The sequence below is a fragment of the Fundulus heteroclitus genome, unplaced genomic scaffold (genome assembly GCF_011125445.2).
Source record: "Fundulus heteroclitus isolate FHET01 unplaced genomic scaffold, MU-UCD_Fhet_4.1 scaffold_72, whole genome shotgun sequence".
NCBI classification, from domain to species: Eukaryota; Metazoa; Chordata; class Actinopteri; order Cyprinodontiformes; family Fundulidae; genus Fundulus; species Fundulus heteroclitus.
In genome coordinates this window covers 1,598,166-1,606,484 of record NW_023397165.1, presented here as the reverse complement: position 1 = coordinate 1,606,484, position 8,319 = coordinate 1,598,166, and the positions used below count along the sequence as shown (strand labels likewise).

Here is an 8,319-nt window from a genome sequence, read left to right as displayed (position 1 = left end):
TCGTGGATTCAAGTGCTGACAAATCTAAAAGAACTGTGTGATGCCATCATCTCAAAATGGACAAAAATCTTTAGGGATGACAAAACAACCAACTTAATATTAATGTACAATGTATAGACTCTTACATATTGAGATTTTAGGTGCTCATAGCTGATGGAAAGAAGGGCTTACTGAACCTTTTACGTCACCATAGCACAGTGTATGTGCACCAAGTGTCAAGCAATAAGTAATTCCACAAATAACTTAAATCAGATATGATAGATCAGGTTGCTTTCAGTGACCTGACTTCTTACAGGTTACTGGAATCCTGAAAGGACGTTTGTGCAATTTTTCTTTCTGGCAGAAAGTAACCTGCACCTCCAGACATAAGAAAAAGTCAAATGAAACAAAAAATAGAACTTTAAATATTCTTTTTATTAAATCAGGTGCATTTTTGACAAATCACTGAACAAGACAGACATCTCCATTACACTTGATTACACATAAAAAGAGCTATAAATTTAAGCATCAAGTCAACAACTTCCCCAGTAAGCTCAGCCAAGCACTTATAAGAAGAGGCAGAGAGGGGAATTTTGTCAGCAAAGAAACACTAACTTTATTCCCGTTCAAGCTTGAAACTTTCCATTTCTGCAACGTCTCCAAGAACGGGCATGATGGTTTTTGACTTTTCTTGACAGTGTGTCTTCGTGGCTCCCTAACCTGGGTTTATTTCTATATCGTCTACTGAACTTGGAGCACAGCAGGAGGGTTTTTGGGTGCAAGTGAGGCAGCACAAAATGGAGTATACTTTCCCCCAACACAAAGTCCTTTCAAATCTCTTGTGCTTTTGCTCTCAGTGAGCAGCAACCAGCATGGGGAAAGGTGGAGGAGGAGTGTGGGCAGCAAAGCAACTGCCACAGCAGGATGCCCTTACTATGGCAGGCAGACTCTGGCAGGAGTAAGACATAGAAGAAGTGGAAAAAGTTAGATGCAGGAGAAAATACTAGGTGTGGAGTAAAGGATCCTTCTGAATGACTTTCTATAACATGAATGTGAAGGATGTAGTGTGGAGCAAGTGTCCTTGGCAAACCCAAAGCATTTAGCTCACCTGTCATCCCTCGACTCATTTACTTTCACTCTAAATAGCCACTTCAGCAGCTAATGTATTGCCCTGGGGTGACTCCGCTTGCTGCTGAGCACAATATTGTGTTTGCTTTTAAAAAGGCGAGAGAGCTGGCACAACATTAAAAATAACAGCCACTCTTTTTCCAGTGCATAATTGCTGTCCAAGGGGAGGATAAGTAAAGAATAAAAAGGAGTAAAGAATAAAAAAAACAATGTGTGAGGCAAGATATCATTAAGTGATAGATGCACCGAGAGTATACCATTCAGGAGTGGACCAAAGTCACTCTGCAAACTCCCACAGGGTGCTTATGTTTGTAGGAACACCATTAGCAACGATTAAAAAGCCGTCGCACTAACAGCTTGTGGACTGAATAATCACAGGGTCCCGTTTCATGGATTCTGTCCTCCCATTTTCTGATGAGAAAGGAGAGCGGTTTGCTCTCACCCCGTGCTCCCATAAGACCCTTGTAATTGCCATTGTGTGCACTTGGGAGACCTCATCATGGAGTCAAGCTATGCGTCAGCTCTCATTAAAGCCAGCAAGACACGCTACAACACTTCTTTAAGTTCCCCAACTGACTTTAGTATAAATCAGGTGAACAGTGTGCATGTTTAAGATGTCAAAGATCTTAGTCCTCCTTCACTTTAGATGTTTTAGATCAAATATTTTTGCTAGAGATGCCAAGATCAGATTTAACTTTTTTTTTTTTTTTAAGTTCTGACTTCCCAGCAATGATTTTAGCTGAATGCAACTCTTTTCAAATTACAACATGCAGCTAAGCCAAAAAAGGATTTATACCCCTGGCAGATTTGGGTCTGAAAGTAATCTTAAATTTATGACTTCTGCCTGAAAGTAAAATGTTTTGGAGTAGCCCTGCCAGAATCCCAACTCTAATCTGGTAGTGAATCTGTTTAGGGTGATGGCAGGAGGACTTCCAACCTCAGATTTGGGGGTCATCAACAAAATACCATTAGAAATATACAAAAGGCTGGTCAGTAGTTTTAAAAGGTTGATACTCATTCATAAACATCAGATTCAAAAGAGATAGCAGTCTTATTTCCAATCTTAAAAAAAAAAATCTTTCAATTAATATCGATTTGACTGATAACCTAAGTGGTATTGGTTGTGGTTAAACCCACTAGCATTTTTATTTTAAGTATTTAAATTGCAGATAGGCATTTTTTTCTGGTGACATACTTCTAAGCAGCTATTTCTTCATTATTTTGGGTTTTATTGTTCAATGTGTTTAGTCCTGCTTACACCATTAGATGGGTAATATAGTAAAAAGCTAAATTATAAAGGGCACAGTGAGCTTGTATCATTCCCCTGCTAACCAGTTTTTTTTTTTTTTTTTTTTTTTAATGATCTTTTGTCCACAATGAGGCAGAATTGAACAAACCCAACTAGGGAAGTTTAAACACGGCGCTTTGTTCTTGGTCTTCAGCAGCCAAATCAAAAGAACCTGATGAAAGATTTTCTCCTTTAGCCAAGTTAGAAGTTAGTCCTGAGAAGGCACCAGTTTAATGGTGCAGAATAAGTGATTGTGGCAGCAGAAATATAGAACAGGTGCAAACAAGTACCAGTTTGGCTTTGGTGCTGAGCCCTTAGACCAGGGGTCGGGAATCTTTTTGACTCAGAGCCATGAAAGCAAAATATCTGGAAATTTATTTCAGTGAGCCAATAGGGTAGTTCACGTGTGACGTCCGCGCTACTTCCGGGTCCTGCTTGTAGGCAAAGACAGGACTGTTCTCGCATCTCCAGTAAATACAACTTAATTTTGTTCTACTGAAATAGCGGCGGAGGGGAGGTGGCGATCGCTAGACGGGGCTGGGAGAAGCAGAGTCGATGCGCAGCAGCAGGCTGCAGCAGACAGTCGCTACATTACACCCTTGTTCACACACGCTAGTACGTCTGTGTTTACGCTGCAACGTCGCCGACACCTCCACCCATTTTAATAAGACAAGCACCAATAATAATCCGTAGTGAACAATTTTTTTAACCTACCGGGCGGTGTTCCTCTCTGCTGAGGCGCTTTCTGCTGTTACACAAACATGTGTGAACATCCATTCATCCATCCATTTTCTGACTCGCTTAATCCCTCATGGGGTCGCAGGGGTTGCTGGCGCCTATGTCCCGATATCAACCATCAACTTACTCTTAAAACAATCTTGTGATACGTTATCTAAAGAAGAAAAATATGTTGAGAACTGGTCAGTTTGCTCTGTTTGCGCCCGCCATTGTGTTCGCCTTCTGCCTTCCAGTCCGGCGCGCATGCGCGGAAAACCCGGAAGAAAACAATAGCAGTGACATTTTGTTTTATCTGCGAGCCAGATGGAATCATCAAAAGAGCCACACCAGGCTCGCGAGCCATACGTTCCCGACCCCTGCCTTAGACGTAGTGGGTGCTTTTTCTTGGCCCCCATTTGACCACCTGATCCATGTTCCTAATCAGCCCACCTTTTATCCCTCACCAACTGTCTCTCCCAGCATGGAGATGAATGGATTTCTAGGTAAATTGTCAGAGCTTTTGTTTTGCCTCCTGTTCAGTCTTGTGTACCAATTTTCTTAAGCTTGTAGCCAGTGCTGAACACAGATTCGTTAGAAAAGATAATAGCTTAGTAATGTGAAAGTTTTATATTTCATACATAAAGTGAAACTTGTATGTTATATGCATTCATTACACACACTGATTTATTTTTATTTTTATTTATTTTATTGTTGACAACTGACAATGAAAACCCCAAATTCAGCATCTCTAGTTTAGTCCAGTTTGGTAGGCTACAGAATCAGAGAGAAGACTGCTGACTTGATAGTTGTCAAGTCAGACGACCATTGATACTTTTCACAAGGAGGGCAAGACAAAAGGTCATTGCTAAAGAGGCTGGCTGTTCACAGAGTTCTGTGTACAAGCACGTGGTAGAGAAAAGTGTACAAGCACTAGGGATGACCACACCCTGGGGAGAATTGTGACACAAAACCCAATCAAAAATTTAAATAAATAAGCACTTGAAATATATCAGTCTGTGTGTAATGAAGTAATATAATATGCATTTCCAAAAAAAAGTTAAGAACAAAGCAACTGGACTTGTTTTCCGTAGTTGAAGACGTTTCCCTTCCTCTCCAGGAAGCTTTCTCAATTCAAAAAGTCTGGAGTAATGATGAGTACCAAGCTATATACCACTGGCCAAACAAAGGCCTTGTAATGGCTTAGATAACATGCAAATTCAACAATTAGTAATGGTCGGTTGTTAAAGCCATTAAGCCAGCATATTGAACCGAAACTGGTCCACTCCTCTGTAACGAGGCGTTGTTAGGGTTGTTATTGGCTTGGCTTGCAGGAACAATAATTTGATCACCCGAATGAGGTTGAGAGTTAAGGTGACGATTGGCCGGAATTAATCCTATAGCTGTGTTGTAAGTTTTTGAGAGTTGTAACCTAAGGCCGCCTCCTCTTTTAAGGTTGTTTTTTCTCTTAACGTAGATGGCTTCCTTCACACTCCTTTCAAACCATCTGTTGTCTTTGTCCAAAATGTGGACATTTTGATCATCAAAAGAGTGTCCTTTGTCCTTTAGGTGTAGGTGGACAGCAGAGTCTTGACCTGAGGAGGTAGCTCTCCTGTGTTGAGCCATGCGTCTGTGGAGAGGTTGTTTGGTTTCTCCAATATAAAGATCAGAACATTCCTCACTGCAATGAACTGCATACACCACTCATTACTCCAGACTTTTTGAATTGAGAAAGCTTCCTGGAGAGGAAGCAAAACGTCTTCAACTACGGAAAACAAGTCCAGTTGCTTTGTTTACTTTTTTTGGAATGACCATGACCTGGATGACTGAGAATCTTCACCAGCATAACATAATATGTACATTTCACTTTTTGAATGAAATTACTGGGGGAAAAAAATATTTTCAAGATTTACATAAATTTGGGAGCCATAACAATGAACATGTAGTCAATTACCAACGTATAGTAGCATTTAGTATCTCATCTTTATGTGGAAATGATCTCAGAGACCTACGGTGTTTCACAAAGGTTTACAACCCGTTTAAATGACTCTTTATTGGAGAGTTAACATTTAAAATGATTACAACATTATATGAATTATATCCATCCTGTGCAGTTCAACTGAATACAAAACAAAGATGCAAGAATCTGGTTGGATAGATGCACACCCTCTAATATTGTTCTATCAACTTACGTCTCAATTTCAGTATTCAGATCTTTGACAAGTCTGTTAGCATACAGCATCTTAACTTGGCCATATTTGCTTCACTTTAAATTTCCTTACTTAAAGAAGAACAGTTTGTAAGATGTGTGGGGTATACAGAGATGTTAGCTGCCCTTTATTTAACCCCAGACCCGTACAATTTTCTCCTTTCATTTAGGGAGGTAGATCTCATTAAAGTTACATCTTTGTATGTCTTTTGTTGTTATGTAGGGTTTTAGTAATTCATACAGGGGAAGGTTGTTAAGTTTGTTCTGGCCTTTGGCTCACCCTGAAGAGATTCTTACATTTTGTTACTTGTTTATGTTTTTTAAGCACCTTGTAAATAAATCATAATTTCGACACTGGGTTTGTGCTTCTCTTTTTTCCTTAAATGTTGCATCCAACACCCCTAGACAGGGTACAACAATGAGGCAAATAGATAAATCAAATTTTATGTTTAGATTATTGCTAAATTGTCATTACTATGATGACAATATACTGTACACCAGTAGGACCTGGCATTACACACATTCTCTTGAGCATCGTTTTACACAGAAGATCATAAAGATAAATCCTGCTGCATGGATAAACCCTCAGACAACTAGAAATAATGTCTACTCTATAAAAGCCTAGCTTTGTTCAAGGCAAATCTCTTCACATCTACACACCACAGTGCAGACTAGAGAACAGAAAGCTGAGCCATCAACTAAAATAAAAAAAAATAAACAGATTGTATGAGGAGACTTGGAAACCCCAGTTTTATTTCATATTCATCCTCATTCCCACTCATGTTTTTGTTGCATTCACAGCATGCAATTATAGATTCTTGCAGTATTGATCTTGGATGTCACCGTAGACACACACACACAGTAATTGAGCCCTATTTTGATGGCAGTAAGTTTAATGAGGTTGGCTGTGTCTAGAGATTCCCCTCAGTTGATGAACCGGTGGATGAAAGGGACATGAGCTGGGGGAGTGTTTGAAGAGACAAACAGAACCTCAGAATTCCCAGAGGAAGCTGGTCCGACAGCATTCCTAAACTCTGATCTATAAAGGATCCCATGAAAACCCTTTGCTGGTATCATTTGCCGGCTTCTCTCCTGCATTGTTCTCTTCTACATTTATTATTAGGACATGGTTACTGGTATTCCAATTGTCATGACATTAAGCACCAAAAGGCTTGCATATGTAAAAAAAATAGTTAATATCCTGAAGTATTGGGTTACACATGATTAAGTAAAACATTTTCAATGTATACACCATGGTAACTTCTGAATATTCAAAGTTTTAGATGCTGAATTCACAGTATCTGAAAAAAAAAACTGTTAATTTACTTTTACTGTTTGGGTCACCTGTTGTAAAGGACAATACAACATTGAGAGGTATGATAGGATGTGAACCAGGTAAATTATGGTTGTTCACCTATTCTTAAACACTCTGAAGGCTGATTGAAATTACTGAAATGATCACCCATTTTCCTATCATATCATATCTTAGGCTTTAATATACGATACAGAGAGTGAAGAGACAGTTATGATGAATTGTACTAAAGATCATTAATCACTCAGTTTTTTTTTGTTTTTTTTTAACAATGTGACAATCTTAAAGAATCTTACCTTTACATGCAGAAATCTGACAGAACCAAAAGGAGATTTCTACATATTTCTTCAGGATTAGAAATCTAGACTACGGGAAGAATAAACAAGAGTTAGCAGTTAAAGGACTTAAGATTTTAACCTTCTTGCTGCATGGACACAGCGCTACCCACTGCGCTGACCAAAAAATTGTGTCTGACTTACATATGAGCTGTGTAACTTTGGAGCAATGTGCATTAGTCCCCAGTTTGTCTCAGCTTGAGTTTGTATGGGTTCACTCTGCCAAAGATAACCCTGACAGGTGGTTGATGCTGGTCTGATTAGGCACAGAGTTTATGATTTTTGCTGGTTCTCAGCTTTGGATCTTTATATATGAAAGGAAAAGACTTGATGGTATATTACACTTGTCCATGGTGCATGCATGGAGGACACCTAAATTTCGGTATAGAAATAAATACATGTTCAATAAATAAAACTGTCAAAAAATGCCCAGAAATACAACATATACCATATTTTTCGGACCACAAGGGCTCCTAGAGCCATTTGTTTTCCAACAGGCTCTTAACTACGCCTGAGTATTTGGGGGCCTTTACATGAATGCACTTCTAGTTTCGACATTACAGTCAGGCGGTCTTGTAGACAGCTCAGGGGTCTGATCAGATAGTGACAGTGTACTGCAATTCTGTGAATATCCATTGTGTGGAGCGGCTTTGTTGCTTACCAAAGTCAAACTTAACACATTTTAACAGATTTTTGGGCGCATTATGCTACAACAAAAAAAATAAAAAAAATAAATAAATAAAAACATCTGTTAGTAAGCACAACTTTAACCATATATAAGGCATATCGGATTATAAGGCGCAGCAATTTTTGATAAAGATTTAAGGATTTTAAGCGTGCTTTATAGTCCGAAAAATACGATACATAAATGCAAGCAGTATTTAAACTATACAATGAGACAAAAATAACTTTTAGTTTATTTATTCCTCTTTTTAATATTCAATATAATCTTTATTACTTTTTACCTGTATTCATTTTTGTGTATGTTTTTAATATTTCTGTTTCATTTTTTCTATATTTTACCCCATTTATTCTTCAACCCAATTTTTGCTTGCCATGTTTGCATTTCTGTATGCATCCTTATGCAAATGAGGCTGAGACGTGTCTTAAGGGCACAGCTGCTCCCTATTGGTTGGTTAGTATCAGCCTTCCATAGGGGGAATCTAAACCCTGCTGCCATCAGTGACTACCAGGTTATCATTGAGCTGAGGCATTTAGCAACTTGATTTGAAAACAACGCTGTAATTCACGACTTTATCTGTCGTGTGGACGCTCTGACTGAACGTGTATTTTATTAATTGGATCACATGGACGAAAATGTTATTAGGTGTCATGTCAAACTAGTTCTCCCGAC

The 8,319-nt window shown here is 38.8% G+C and overlaps 1 long non-coding RNA gene across 1 annotated transcript in view; it reads right to left on the bottom strand.

The window, feature by feature from the left end:
- Positions 1-483: 483 nt before the first annotated feature.
- Positions 484-8,319, bottom strand: part of LOC110369578 — a 39,580-nt gene continuing 31,744 nt past the window's right edge. Inside the window, exon 3 of the long non-coding RNA XR_002429196.2 lies at positions 484-928. This is a non-coding gene — a long non-coding RNA (uncharacterized LOC110369578). The remainder of the gene's footprint in view (positions 929-8,319) is intronic.